Here is a 16,568-nt window from a genome sequence, read left to right as displayed (position 1 = left end):
GTTTATTTGTTTTTTCTTGCTGTAGCCTTCCACAATTTATGAGAATCACCTGGTAATTAACCCCCAAGATTGTTAGCTCCTCTGATTCAAAAAGCCCTCTGTTCAAATGCTGGCAAGACAAGATAAGCTACTTTCAAGGCTACATTCTTGCATACCCATCATCCCTGCCATTTTTACAACTTGGGGATAATTTGCACCAAGAAGTCTCTAGTTAACAAGTTCCCTTTCCTGCACCTCTTCAAACAAACCTCTTTTAAACTCTTCATAATTTTCACTCTAAACATGTTTTACTGGCTTAGGAAAAACACTGACAAGACACCTCCCTAGGACATCTGCAGACTATCTCAGCCCCAAATCTCCCTCCCTTCCTTGTCGCCTAGCAACAGCAGCCATTAACCTTTAAAAGAGCAGACCACTATTATTACTTGCCCTTGTATTGATTAGCAATGCAAGGGCCCTTTCCCTTCAAGAAAAGTAAAATAAACTTCCTTTCTGCATCTCTTCTATTTGTGAGTTCAAACAGGTCTTAGAGAAGGAGAAGGAGAAGGAGAAGGAGAAGGAGAAGGAGAAGGAGAAGGAGAAGGAGAAGGAGAAGGAGAAGGAGAAGGAGAAGGAGAAGGAGAAGGAGAAGGAGAAGGAGAAGGAGGAGAAGAAGGAGAAGGAGAAGAACAAAAAATATGAACAATAAAATGCAAATAAACTCCTATTGTCAACAATTGAATCTAAAAAACAAAATATTAGGTCTAGTAATACTTAATGTCGTTTTCTAATACTTTTTTTAAATCGAATTTATTTAAACAATACAACAAAATTTAATCAACAATATAGTTGCCGCTGTTTTCTACTACTTGTGCCCAACACTCAGGAAGCATTTTAATCCCTCTGTTGAAAAATTATTGTGATTTTGATGCAAAAAATTCAATACATTTTTGAGGCATTCTTCATTATTAAATTTTTTTCCAAGAAGAAAGTTTTGCAAAGAACAAAACAAATGGTAATCGGAAGGGGCAATATCAGGAGAATATGCAGGTTGAGGGAGAACTTCCCATTCCAACTGGCGCAGTTTTTCAGCAGTGATTCTTGCAGTATGCGGTCGTGCATTATCGTGGTGAAGAATTACGCCCTTCTGATTAATCAGCACGGGTTCTTTTTCTCTTAAAGCTTAGGCTAACCTTTCCAATTGGGCACTATACACTGCACTTGTAATGGTTTGGTTAGATGGTAAAAGTTCATAATGAAGAATTCCTTTAAAATTCCACCAAACACACAACATCACTTTTTTCGCATGCAAGTCAGGTTTTGGCATGGGCTGCGGAGCCTCATTTTTGTCCAACCATTGAGGCCTCCTTTTCAAATTAACATACAGCACCCATTGTTCATCTCCGGTAACAATTTGCTCTAAAAACGGCAAACGGTTTTGACGAGAGAGGAGCGAACTGCAAATTGTGACTCTTTGATTACGGTTGTTGTCGGTCAACTCATGAGGAACCCATTTTCCAAACTTTTGGACTTTGCCAAGTGCACGCAATTGATTGGAAATTGTTTTTTGTGAACAATTTAAAGTTGTCGCAAGCTCTTGTTGGGTAATTTGAGGATTTTGCACCAAAAGAGCTTGAAGAGCTTCTTGATCAAAATTGGACACACGGCCTCGACCACTCTTGTCATCTAACGAAAAATTTCCCTCGCGAAATTTCTCAAACCAACACTGGCATTTTCTGGCGCTAACTGCATCTTGACCAAGAGCACTACAGATGTTTTTTGCAGCCTCACTTGCTTTTCTTCCTAATTGGAACTCGTAAAGCATGCAGTGCCGAATATGCTCTTCATCCGCCATCTTCTTAGCCCTAGTTTTGCAACAAAAAAACAAACCAAACACAAACTTTTTCAAGCAAAACTTGTTAATTGCACTTCACACGTTCTGTAGATACCACGTGTTTGAAGGTTATGTCAATACAAGTCAACGCCAAGCAAGATTTTAAACGAATGTTTAAAAATGACATTAATTATTACCAGACCCGATATACAAGGAGAACAGAAACAGATTCATAGATATAGAGAATATTTGGACACTTGCCAGATGGAAAGGAGTTTGGGATATGGGTGAGAAAGGTAAAGGGGTTAAGAAGTACAAATTTGTTGGTACAGAATAGTCATGGGGATGTAAAGTACAGCATAGAGAACATAGTCAATAACATTCTTATAACTATGTGTAGTGTCAGTTGGTATGAGATTTACTGTACCTTACATTTTACATTTTGTAAGGTATATAATGTCTAATCACTGGGGTGTGCACCTGAACCTAATATAGTATTGTATATCAACTATAATGGAAAAATAAAAAATTTTTAAAAAGAAATACCATAAATAATATTGAAAAATAAAAATAAATATCCTGTAATAATCTGTACCTTAGAAAGTGACCGTTAAGTTAAAATGTTCCTACATAAAGAAGGCTGTCCAATAAGCTTAATATTCAATATTTCATTGTGGGACCAAGTTTATTGCTAATGATCAGAATGAAATATACCAAGAAGTCAATTAATTTAAGAATGTATCCTTTAGGCAGCAAAATATTGATACCTTGGCAGGTATCAAATAATTTGAACTTTTAAGAAAATTTATAATTAAGTTTTTAAATGATAAACATTTGTAAGAAAGTCGGGATTTTAACCAGTTAACTATGGAGGATTTTAAATGGCAAAGAAGTACTATGAATAGACAGGTGGATTCTCAGGGAACAATGAAACAAAGTAAATCCTGATTTCAATGTGGTAATGTTGACAAATAGATGAGCAGGATTGAGGAAATTATTTTTTGTAAGACATGATAAGGAAAGGCAGGAGGAAAGAAGAGCAAGAAAAGAAATTAGAGAGGAAATAAGCATTTGTTTAGAGGAAAAAGTTCTCGGAATCCCCGATGCTTTCATATATTATTGAGTCATTTTACTTTCTCTTCTTTGAAGAGGATTTAGAGAGTATTTTAAGATGTGATGGCAAATTAAAGTGAAAATTGTATGTTCAAAGAATTAGGCATACAAAACAACCACCTCCTCTCCATTTATCACCATATCTACACATCCTTCTATATTCTTGATCTTTGTGAATGATAAAACCACCCATCTACCCTGTTTCCCCCAAAATAAGACAATGTCTTATATTAATTTTTGCTCCCAAAGATGTGCTAAGTCTTATTTTCAGGGGATGTCTTATTTTTCCATGAAGAAGAATATGGTACACATTTATTGTTAAATGAAAATAAAGGAAATTTATTACCTGTCTACAGTACGGTAGTATGGTAGTTGTCTACACAAACCAGACAAACTATGAATCCTACAGTATTAAGAATTTACTCATTTATTCAATGACAATCATGTCATCATCTTCTGGAACATCATCATAACAATCCAATTCCTGAATTTCCTGGTGAATTTCTTGTGACTCCATTTCTTTCAGAATTAGTGGACCAAATCTCTCATGTTTAGCAATAGCACTGTCTTTAAATGAGTACTTCTTGTCAAGGTAGCCTGCTTGCAGGGCATTTGCAATGCAACTGTCAATGATTTTCTCCCATGAATTCTTCACCCAAGTCGCAACTTCTTGCAGTTTAGGTTTCACAAAGTTTCCACGCTGATTTCTCTCCATTCTATTTTCAATGTAGTAATTAATTTCCATGTGCAAATTGTCTTTGAATGGCGTTTTTATTGCAATATCAAGAGTCTGGAGATAGGCATTCCTGCGGGAATCATTATCTGATCTATTTTTCTTTCGTGAAAAAATGTCTTCATGTCTTTAGCTCAGTGAGTGCTGGCTGCATCCCAGACTAGTAGACCTCTTTGGCTCCCTCGCATAACAAGCAGCAGCATTAAATCGACCCACTTCCTTTTAACTGCTTGTGTGGCCCAGGCTTTTTCAGTTTCAAGAATAAAAAAGGCCAAAACACGTTCAATCTTTTCCTTCTTGCTCTTACAAATGATTAAAGGTGGGATTTTAGTGCCTTCCAGACGAATTGCCAAAATACAGGAAACACATGCACTTTCATAAGCAGTGGAGGGAATGTACACTAAGGAGGCACCCTGCTGTTCAATTGTTGTTTGAGATGATTGGCCCATAAACACTGTAGTTTCATCCATAGCAATCATGTTGGAAAGATTGTATTTAGAGAAGTCAGCATCATCAATAAAGGACTTGAATGCAAGTGCTCACTTAATAACTTGGGTATCTTCCAACCTAAACAATGTTGTAGATCTTCTTAAAGACAGTTCACTCCGCTGAAGGAAATTATCCAGCCAGTGTTGTGATGCTTTGAAGTCTTGGGGGACTATGTCAAACTGTGGTGCCATTGCAAGAGCAAATTCTTGAATCTGAGCCCTATTCACAACCAAAGCCTCTGCTCTCCTGTCAACAACCCATTCACAGATCAGGTCTTCCAGCTCAGAAAATAATGGTTGCCGACCTGATCCACACTTGCGCTTTTTAGCATTTCCCTTGTCCACTTGTTCAATGAGGTTACCATACTCTGCTCGCCATTTTCAGACCAATCAGATACTCAACATCTTCTCTTTGCAGAAAGCAGTAAGATTTTGGCCCCAAGAGTCTTCCACGATTCTTTCTTGTACTCCACAGAGTAGCTTTTTCTTTTTGCGCTCATTTCTAGGGGTAAAAAAAGGAAATGGGGTATCAAGGTGGTGGGACGGGGATCACTTAAAATGACACAGGGGGGATCAGAGGGGGGAATCAAGATGGCACAGGAGAATCAGAGGGGGGATTAGCATTTTAGTAACCCCTTTTGATTCTCCTGTGTCATTTTGATTGCCCCCTCTGATCCTCCTGTGTCATTTTAAGTGATCTCCCTACCCTCATCCCTGTGCCACTGAACACCTTCACCAGACATCCCCCCTACCCCTTTATCAAACATTTACCCCCTGGGGCCTGCCTAGGGACTGTCACTGGGCTTGCTGGGGCCTGGATCTGGGCTGGAGCAGGGTCTGCCACTGACTGATAACCTTCAGTCATCATGAGGGTGGCCACAAGCATCAGGTAATGTCACCAGAGACAGACCAGCACTCAGCACCTTCGCCACGTCCTGTCTGCTCTAATCCTCCTGTTCTTCTATATACATCTGTGAAAGTCTCCTCCTCTCTCCAGCCCCTCGCTCACAGCTCACTCCCACCTCTGCTCCGCCTCCACACAGCAGTGACTTCAGGACTTCCCTTAACGTCACTGGTTGCTAGACGCCAGTCGGCGAACCTAGCAACCAGTTTACGATAAATTAATTTTCATTCTGAGACAGAGCCTAGAGGGGCCTTATTTTCGGGGGGATGCCTTATATTTCACTCAGAAGGAAACCTGTAAGTAGGTCTTATTTTTGGAGGATGTTTTATTTTTGGGGAAACAGGGTAGTTCCTAACCCAGAATCCTCTCCACACCCTTCTCATCTAATCTGTCATCAAATCTTGTAAAGCAATTTTCTAAATATTTCTTAATATTGCCTACTCTTCTAGTTCCTCCCCTCCAGTCCATGCTGTGGCCTCCTAAAAGGTTTTGGCTCCAAAAGAGTCTAATGCTCCACCCCCATCTACTTGCCACCATGATCTTTTTAAAGTAAAACATTGATCTTGGCACTCTACTTAAAATCTCTCAGTGACACCTCATAGCTTTAGAAAAGTTTAGACTCATGGATCCTGCCTGGTTTTCTAGCTTCATCTTGACAACCCCATACCTACACATTTTGTTCCTGGCAGGCTGAAGAATACATACTCTACTCCATGCCATAGAATTCCCTCTGCCAACCAACTTACCTATGTACTTATCACTTGTCTTTTAAACTTCAGTTCACATGCAATCATCTCCTCTAGAATGCCTTCTTTAGTCCCTCAGCCTGATTTTCATACCTATCTTTTTGGCTCCCATCTTATAGCTTCAGGTCTAAAACATAATCCTGGCCCAGCCCAAGAGGTCATGGTTCAATTCCTGGTCAGGGTATATGCCCAGGTTGTGGGCTTGATCCCCAGTGTGGGGCAGCCAATCAATGATTATCATCATCATCATCATCATCATCATCCTTCTTTCTCTCTCTCTCTTCCTCTCTGAAATCAATTTTCAAAACCACAATCCTGGTGGATTAGGGGAGAGCCACCCAGGCAATTGTCCTGGAGACTTAATCTTTAAGAAAACATATAGCATTAGGAACATTGCAAAGAGAAAAAAATTGTGTTTATCAATACTAAATATGGTTAGAAGAACTGCTTTGACAAGCTTCTAGAAATCAGGAATATGCTTGAATAGTAATAAATGATTTCTAAAAACACCTGGAAAGAGGGTGTTTGGTTAACTTCTGTGCTTTTGTTTTGCTGGTTAGGTATACAAGTTCATAGTCAGAGCTGAACTGCTTAGGACAACACGGGAGAGGGTATCATTTGCCCTTAGAGGTCCCTCCAGCTTGCTTCCCTTCACTGTGCTAATGTTGTGGTGATCTTTGCAAAAATGTGGTCTCCCCTTTCCCCCAAAGCAGAACAAATGCTTAAGGAACACCAGTTTGAAGTGGAACCAAATATCTAGTTATCTTTCTCAAAGGTACACCATGTTTCTGTCTGGTTCTGATTAGTATATTTATAACATGATCTTGTAACAAGTCAGATTTCTTATCTAGATTCTCCATATGCTTCCCAAATACTAAGACTAAGACTATGACCTTTTAAAAAAATGTTTTTTGTAATAAATCTGAAAAAGGAGCATGTTTAGCCAAAGTGTGTGATTTTGAAGTATAATGAACTGACACCCAAAGTTCAAGATTTAGCAATATTTATCTAGCACTGTCCAGAGAATAATGACTCAAATCAAATAGATAAGAATATTCTGTTTGCTAACGAGGCATTCTTTATTGTGGAATAAGTACGGATAATTTTGAGTTAAAGAGCCTTTAAAACTATCCTTCTCTCTTTGGTTTGACATCATGTTTACCAAGTAAACTATAGATTATTCATTTCTTAGATATTAAGGTATAAAGATTAATAGATGAAAAAGACAAAATCTGTAGTCACTGGAAAAATATATTAGCCATTATGTCAATAAATTTACATTCTAGTTTATATATTACACTTTTTAAGTGTGATTAGCAGAGGATAGGATCTCTAAAACTGATCAGTTGGATGTATATGAACAAAATTGAACCTCCGGACCTCTCACTCTGGTGACTTCATTACAGTACTATCACCCTTTCAGAGATCTTGGGAAAATAAAATTATATTTTATAATTTTCAAAATTATAAAGTTCCTACACATATTTTTATTCCTTTTTGACAAGAATAACCTGTATATTTCAAAGGATGTTTTAGCTTTGATTTTGTCTCTAAAATATCATTTCATTTTGGTACTACTTCTGGCCAGTAGAAAGTTCATGGTTCTGTCCTGATTTAAACTAATATTTTCCTTCCCTCTGCTGCCAGTAAAATATTATTATATTCAACTTTTCTCAAGAGAAAGATGTCCTGTATTTCTTCATAGTAGCCTACAATACTAAAGGGGGAAAGGAGTACCTTTGACCTGATGACTCTTTTTTCTGGAAAATATACAAAATATTATTTAAAATGCTATTAAGGTCTTTCAGGATCAAGTTACATTACTTTATTAGAGAAGAACCCTACACAGATGTGCCATTACAAGAAATTATGTATTTTCTGAAAATGACCCATGTTGACTTGGCAGTTGTTTAAATATTATGTCAACCAATTATATTTAAACTCTCAAGCAGATTGGAAAGTTCAGGAAAAATGTTAATATCAAGGGCAAGTAAAATTATTTTTTGGAAACTTCTGCTTCTTTACTTGAGCTTGTAAAATTTAAAACAAATATAAATTACCTTAAATTTTTTTAAACAGGGATATTGAGTCATGCTCCTTGCTTCATGTTGAAATTCAAGAATTTTCAGATTTTAGAAAGGTAATATTATGTATTGCCATATATTCAGTGTAATAGCAGTAAATGGCTCTCTGAAAAAAAGTTGTATTCGTAAGTTTATTATGACTTTTGCTGATTAAACAATGTATCACAAAATCCTATCTAATAAAAGAGTAATATGCAGATTGACCATCACTCCAACACACAATAGCTGCCCTCATATGGTCAAAGATGGCTGCTCCCATGTGGACAGAAGATGGCCACCACAAGATGGCCAGCAAAAGAGGGCAGTTGGGAGGCACTAGGCCTGCAAGGGAGGGCAGTTGGAGGCAATCAACCCTGCAGGGGAGGACAGTTAGGGGTGACCAGGCTGGCAGAGGAGGGAAGTTGGGGGCAAAAAAAGACTGTCAGGGGAGCAGTTAGACATCAATTAGGCTGGCATAGGAGTGGTTAGGGGATGATCAGGCTTGAGGGCAGAAGCGGTTAGGGGCAATCAGGAAGGCAGGCAGGCGAGCAGTTGGGAGCCAGCAGTCCTGGATTGGGACCCTCGAAGGGTCCCAGATTGGAGAGGGTGCAGGCTGGGCTGAGGGACAGGCGGGACCCCCACCTTGTGCACGAATTTCATGCACTGGGGATCTAGTTATGGACAATGATAAAAATATAATATTCTTTCCTGTAATTCTATATAGCCAATTGATATTCACAGAATGCATTAATTTTGCCTCTTATATCCATAGCCAGCCTATGATTATAATTGATGAAGGAATGTATTTCAATCATGAATGTTGATTGGTATTTTCTTTTACTTAAAATTGTGTGTGGGGGGAATTGGGGCATTGGAGGTAATTGTTCTTTTTTTTTTTTAGCTTCTTTAATTGTTCATTTCTTTTCATATGTATGTATTCATAGATGCATAGAGACATATAAATAAACATATAAATACATATTAAATATATCAGGCCTTACATTTCTAAGTTTTACTGTAGCTGAAAATTTTATGTTGTATTCTCTTATTGTTTAGTTTTTATTTGTCTCTAAAATAGGTTGGATTGTTTGATTTTTAGGAAAAAAAATCGTGCTAAGACACTACTTTTGGACCCATCAAACCTCTCCAAATTCCCCAGCTTATATTTACTTATTTCAACATTTTTAAAGCATATCCAGCAAAATATTTACAAGTTTTATTTCAATTTAAAAGTAAGTTTGGGAAGACAGGATTGAACAAATTTCTTTAAAGCAGGATTAATATGCTAATATGCACTGTAAATCTAAAAAATGAGACATAGGATGTGACATTTCCTAAAACTATTTGACCACATTTTTTCTTTCTTGGCTAAAATACTTAGGTCTTATGAAACAATTTAGAGCAGGGGTGAAGAATGTCCGGCCTGAGAGCTATATAAGGCTCGAGAAATCATTTGGTCTGGCCTTGCCAAGGTATTAGGGATGGGTTAATTAAATGTTTGGCCAAATATAGCAGGCTAATTTTTAAGTTGATAATCTTGTGTGGCCCAGGAATGATGTTATAAATATCCAAATGGCCCTTGGCATAAAAAGGTTCCCCACCCCTGATTTAAAGAGATATTAACTACTCTATAGAACTTGGTATCAGTATCACAAATTCTAGCTATTATTATCACTTAGTACCATATTGGGCAAAGTTGTTAACTGCAAATAATAAGTCACCTGCCGAAACTGGTTTGGCTCAGTGGACAGAGCGTCGGCCTGCGGACTGAAAGTTGCCAGGTTCAATTCTAATCAAGGGCATGTACCTTGGTTGTGGACACATCTCCAGAAGGGGGTGTGCAAGAGGCAGATGATCAATGTTTCTCTCTTATCGATGTTTCTAACTCTCCCTCTCCCTTCCTCTCTGTGAAAAATCAATAAAATAAAAATTAATAAGTCACAATATCCTAACTGGTTTGGCTCAGTGGATAAAGCGTCGGCCTATGGAATGAAGGGTCCCAGGTTTGATACTGGTCAAGGGCATGTCCCTTGGTTGCAGGCACATCCCCCATAGGGAGTGTGCAGGAGGCAGCTGAATCAATGTTTCTCTCTCATTGATGTTTCTAACTCTCTATCCCTCTCCCTTCCTCTGTAAAAACTCAATTAAACATATATTTAAAAAAAAAATAAAAGTCACTGCTAAGCAAGTTTAAGCTTAAAATAAATTTATTAAAAGATAATTAGACAAAAAATTCTCCAAGAAAGCTCGAGAATCGACTTTAGAGACTAGCATCAGGAATACCCAGGTCACACCAGTGGGTTGCTTTTTGGCACAATTAAATTCAAAGTGTTATTTTTTTTTAAGTCACAAACTGACAAAAAAGCAGGTTAAAGACCACCAGCAACAGTACAGTTTGAAACCCAAAAACCAAGTGAATTAGTGCTTACTACTTTAAGAGACTAGGGAATGTTAAATATGTGTTTCAGGCTAACTAGCACATAAGGACCCCAAAAAGTTCAAAAGTTAGAAGCACCATTTATCTCTGAAACTGGGGGTAGATTTAGGGGGAAGTAATATGGAGCTAAAAATAAGATAATTCATTAAAAATCTGTATACAAAGCAATTTGGTCTTAAAAACTGTCATTCATACCATATAGCAGGGTGATTGCTAATTAAGACTATAAATTTATTCTAGGGTGTCTTCAAATGCTGGCATACCAGGCCCAGGTGATGGCAGAAATACAATACTAAAAATAGGGAGAGGTTCCTAAATGAAAAATCTACATTTTGAACAACAACCCATATAGCCTCTTTCTTTCTATTTCTAATCTGATTACAGTATTTTATTTTTTATGGATTTTTTTCTTTATTGAAAAGCTTAAAGACTTTGATACATCAAATAAAACCTATTTCTCGGGGACCAGGAAAGATCAAAACCCACAATGGGGTTGGGGGGGTAGTTAACATGTCCAAGCCATAGCAGAACCCAGAGAATATATTATTTTTAATGAAAAATTCTAGGTGCTTCATAATTGACCTTTTGATACAAAATGACCTATTAAATTTGCAATTTGTGGTTCTTAGTATTGACTTCCATAAGGCAAGCTAGGAAGTCTTCAAACCTTGAGCTGAATTTCATGAGGGGTTATTTGGTTTTTGAATCGTTTTTTTCCTTGCCTAAGAGGTAGCAGCAGCAAGGAGACCCGAGAGGCTGCAGACGAGGCCATCGAGAAGATAAATGGCATGTTCCTCAATGACCACACAGGGTTTGTGGGCAGATTCAAGTCTCAAAAAGAGCGGGAAGCCAAACTTGGGGCCAAAGCCAAGGAGTTCACTAATGTGTATATCAAAAACTTTGGGGAAGAGGTGGGTGATGAGTCTGAAAGAGCTATTCAGCCAGTTTGGTAAGACCTTAAATGTCAAGATGATGAGAGATCCCACTGGGAAATCCAAAGGCTTTGACTTTGTGAGTTATGAAAAACACTGGGATGCCAAGAAGGCTGTGGAAGAGATGAATGGAAAAGAAATCAGTGGGAAAGTCATTTTTGTAGGTTGTGCACAGAAGAAAGTGGAACAGCAGGCCTAGTTAAAACTGAAATTTGAACAGCTGAAGCAAGAGAGAATTAGTCAGTTTCAGGGGATGAATCTCTAAGTTAAGAAGTTGGATGACACCATTGCAATGAGAAGGAAAGTTTTCTCCTTTTGGATCTATCACCAGTGCTAAGGGAATGCAGCGGAATGAGAGAAGCAAAGGGTTTGGCTTTGTCTGCTTCTTAGCTGCTGAAGAGACCACCAGGGCAGTAGCTGAGATGAATGGATGCATCGTGGGCTCCAAGCCACTGTATGTCACCCTGGCCTGGCGGAAGGAAGAGGGAAAGACTCACTTGGCCAACCCTGGGCTATGGACTTTGGTGGGGGCTGGTGCTGCCCAGCAAGAGCTGACTGACAGCTGCCAGTCTGAAGGTTTTCCCACAGCTGTACAGAACTTAGCACCTTGTGCTGCTGTGGCTGCTGCTGCTCCTCAGGCTGTTGCACCTTACAAGTATGCCTTCAGTGTCCGCAGCCCTCACCCTGCTATATCACCTCTGTAGGCACTCCAGCCTGTAGTACATGTGCAGAAGAGGAGCCCCTGTGCACCTCCATGCTGGCTGCAGCATCCAACCCCCATCCTTCCGCCCCGCCCCACCCCTCCCAGGAACAGAAGCAGATGCTGGGCGAATGTTTGTTCCCTCTCATCCAAACCTTGCATTCAAACCTGGCTGGAAAGATTACGGGAATGCTTCTAGAGTACGGTATTTTTCCCTCTAGGATTCCTTTCCAGGAAATCTAATTAGGCCCCCAAAAAAGCCCTATAGATAGAGTTTAGAGTATCCACTATAATGACCAAGCCAAGTGAAGTCCAATAAATGAAAAGTTTCATCAAGGAAATAATTTTTGGTCAGTTTCTCACTACTTGAAAATTAAAAATAAATGGATCACCAAACACTTAAGAAATGTATCGATGGAAAAACAGAAACCAAAACAATCCAAAAGTGTACTTCAAGAGAAACAAAAACAGATTTCAAAAGCACTTTTAAACTGTAATTTAATTTCTTTTAAAAAAATGAGATGTTTACATCCTTGAAATAAGAACACTAGTAGAAAGCTATTAAAATTTTTCAAAGAAAAAATAGCTTTTGAATATTAAAAACATGATAATGTAAATTAAATTTTTAATAGAAGAATTAAAGAGAAATATAAAACCCAGAAAGTGGAATCTTCCTAAAAAAGAAGTATGAATAAATTTAAATATAGAAAAGAAATGGGAAATGGGATAGAAGGTATTAGAGAATGAGATAATGTATCACTTATTTATTATTTCATAACAAATCACCCCCAAACTTAGTGAATTAAAACAATTTATTATTTTTCATACATTTGTTGGTTGACTGGGCTTAGCATATAGGTATTTTCCTCTTTTGCTTAAGGCAGTGACATAATTATATTCTGACTTATAACTTCTTGAGGCTCTAATCCAAGATGCCCTCTCACTCTCCAATGCCTCTTTCCACATCACCTCTCACTACTGAGTAATCTACTTTAAGCTAATTTACAGAAGAAAAAGAATAAAAGGGACATGTCTTATACCCTAGGCCTATATGTCTCAAACATCACTCTGCCACTTTCTATTGGAAAAACAACTCAAAAGACAAACCCAGATTCTATGAGAAAGATAATAGAGTTCACCTGTTAATGTGAGGATCACAGTGTGAATAAAGAGTTTGGAGGGGTTATTGGCCATTGTCTTTATGATCAATCTTCCACACCACATAAGATGACTTCAGTATTTCCAACATTCCCAAGATAGAAGTTTGAGGGGAAAAAGAACAGAAAAGTGGCTGAAACCGGTTTGGCTCAGTGGTAGAGCATCAGTCTATGGGCTGAAAGGTCCCAGGTTCAATTCCTGTCAGGGGCATGTACGTTGGTTGTGGGCACATCCCCGGTAGGGGGTGTGCAAGAGGCAGCTGGTCGGTGTTTTTCTCTCATTGACATTTCTATCTCTCTATCTCTCTCCCTTCCTCTCTGTAAAAAAATCAATAAAAATATAAAAAATTTAAAAAAGAACAGAAAAGTGAAGAAGGGATGGAAAGTTAGAAGATAATATTCTTTTATTTTATTTTATTTTATTTTATTTTATTTTATTTTATTTTTAAAAGAATGAAACTAGATCACCAACTTACACCATACACAAAAATAAACTCAAAATAGATACAGGACTTAAACATAAGACAGAAAACCATAAAAATACTAGAGGCATCCACAGGCAGCAAAATCTCAGACGTATGCAGAAAGAACTTTTTCACCGATACTGCCCCTAGGGCAATGGAAGCTAAAGAGAAAATAAACAAATGGGACCTCATCAAAAGAAAAAGCTTTTTTACAGTAAAAGAAACCATCAACAAAACAACAAGAAAGCCCACTGTATAGGAGAATATATTTGCAAATGTTATCACTGATAAAGGTTTAATCTCCAACATCTACAGACAGCTTATACAACTAAATAAAAGGAAGATAAATGACCCAATTAAAAAATGGACAATGGACCTAAATAGAATACTTTCAAAAGAAGACAGAAGGAAAGCCAAGAGGCACATGAAAACATGCTTAAAGCCACTAATTATCCAAGAGATGCAAATCAAAACGACAATGCGGTACCATCTCACACCTGTAAGAATGGCCAACATCAACAAATCAGCAAATGACAAGTGCTGGCGAGGTTGCGGAGAAAAAGGAACCCTCGTGCACTGCTGGTGGGAATGCAGACTGGTGCAACCACTGTGGAGAACAGTATGGAGCTTCCTCAAAAAACTGAAAATGGAACTTCCATTTGACCCAGTAATCCCACTCCTAGGAATATATCCTAAGAAACTAGAAACACCAATCAAAAAGGATATATGCACCCCTATGTTCATAGCAGCACAATTTACAATAGCTAGGATTTGGAAACAGCCTAGGTGCCCATCAGCAGATGATTAGATAAAAAAAACTATGATACATCTATGCGATGGAATACTATGCTATCATAAAAATAAAAAAAAAAAAGGAATTCTTATCATTTGCAGTGACCTGGATGGAACTGGAGAACATTATGCTGAGTGAAATAAGCCAGTCAATGAAAGAAAAACACCACATGATCTCACTCATTTGTGGATAATAAGGAACATTATAAACTGATGAACAAAAAGATAGATACAGAGACAGTAAAAGAAACAGACTGTCAAGTTACAGAGGGGAGGGGAGGGAGATATGGGGGATATAATAGATCAGCCGAAGGACTTGTGTGCATGCATATGAGCATAACCAATGGACGAAAAACTCTGGGGAGGAAGGGCATGTATGGGAGTGGGGGTGGGGTGGGGATTGGTAAGGTATGACACATATAATACCATAATAAAAAAAAATGAGGGGGAAAAAAGATAATATACTTTTAAATTATCAGAACTGAATGATGTGAAGTTCTAGATGGAAAAGGCCTACCAGAGCTCCAATAGCAAAATAAACAAGCAAAAAGAAACATACTAATAAACACTGTCATGAAATGTTAGACCATAAAGAGAACATCCTAAAAGCTTCTTTTAAAAAGGGTACATTTTAAAAATTAAGAATCAAAATAACAGTAGACTTATCTAAAACAAAAATAGAACATAGAATATGGTAAAACAATAGCTTCAAAATTCCAAGAGGGAAAAATGACTTCTAACCTATAATTCTATACCTAGAAAAACTATCAATCTTGTTTAAAATGGAATATAGTCCTGACCAGTTTGGCTTGGTGGATAGAGCATCAGCCTGCAGACTGAAAGGTCCCAGGTTTGATTCTGCTCAAGGGCATGTACCTTGCTTGTGGGCACTTCCTCAGTAGGAGGTGTGCAGGAGGCAGCTGATAGATGTTTCTCTCTCATTGATGTTTCTAACTCTCTATTCCTCTCTCTTCCTCTCTGCAAAAAATCAATAAAATATTTTTTTAAAAAGTAAAAATAAAAATAAAATGGAATACACTTTTAGACAAGCAATTTCTCAAATAATTACAATCCCATGCATACTATCTCAGAACTACTAGAGGATGGATTCTACCAAAATTAGTAAGTAAACTAAGACAGAGTAAGAAATTAGATCCAACTCAGGATAAAAATGAAAAGACAATGTGAACAGAAAGGAGATAACTAGAGATCCATGGTTTATAGTTGTGTAACAGCCCAAGATCAAACAATTTGCATTGGAATAGGAAAACAGATGGCTCCAAAAGGGACATATTTGAGAAGCTAAGCAAATGAAATAAATATAATTATGAACTCCAAAAATAATACAAAATAAAAAATTATAATACATAATGTAATTTAGCTGTGAATAATATAGTTGTAATAATGCAAACACTAATACTGTTCTAACCCAAAATGATAACATATCAATATTGAGAGGCTAGATGGTAAGGAAATGAATGGTTAGTGGGGCAGGACAGTGGAAGTAGCAGAAATATCTTTCATACAAGAATGTAAATAAATAATATCTAAAGCAAAAATTCAGATTAGCAGTTAAGCGTGTTATCAAAAAATAAGAAAAGAAAAAAACAGAGCAAAAGCTGATTTGAAAATAGTTACCTTTGGGAAGTGGGTATAAGAAGGATAAATACAGAGGATCACTGATTCATTTTAGCTTTTAAAACTATTGGATTTTTAAAATTAGATGTATATATAATTTTTTTTAAACAAAATTTTAAAATAACACAAGTTTCCATTGATGGTAATATTAGTGAGTTGCTATAGAAAACAAAATTAAAATAGAATTATATAATCCAGCAACTCTTCTGGGTATATATTTAGATAAAAGAATTGAAAGCACGGTCCTGAGGAGATATTTGTACACCCAAGTTTATAGCAATAGCCAAAATGTAGAGACAACCCAAATGACCATCAATGGATGAATGCGTAAACAAAATGTGGTACAACATGAATGGTAACTTGAGGACATTGTGCTGAGAGTCACAAAAAGTTAAATACTGTATGACTTCACTAATATGAGTTATCTAGAGTAGTCAAACAGTAATAAAGCATTAGTTTAAAAAAAAAAAAAAAAAAAAAAAAAAAAACTCTCACAAAGCCCAGGCTGGGTAGGTCATTTAGTAGAGCATCATCCTGGTACACCAAGGTTATGAGTTTGATCCCCAGTCAGGGCACATCCAGAAAACA

General features: G+C 37.4%; 1 pseudogene; it reads left to right on the top strand.

Annotated features, from left to right (window-relative positions):
* The first annotated feature begins 5,013 nt into the window (after nucleotides 1-5,013).
* LOC118719405 lies at nucleotides 5,014-11,933 on the top strand (annotated as a pseudogene).
* Nucleotides 11,934-16,568: the final 4,635 nt, after the last annotated feature.

This window comes from Pipistrellus kuhlii, unplaced genomic scaffold (assembly GCF_014108245.1).
Source record: "Pipistrellus kuhlii isolate mPipKuh1 unplaced genomic scaffold, mPipKuh1.p scaffold_m20_p_1, whole genome shotgun sequence".
Classification (NCBI taxonomy): domain Eukaryota; kingdom Metazoa; phylum Chordata; class Mammalia; order Chiroptera; family Vespertilionidae; genus Pipistrellus; species Pipistrellus kuhlii.
This window is presented reverse-complemented; position numbering and strand designations above follow the sequence as displayed.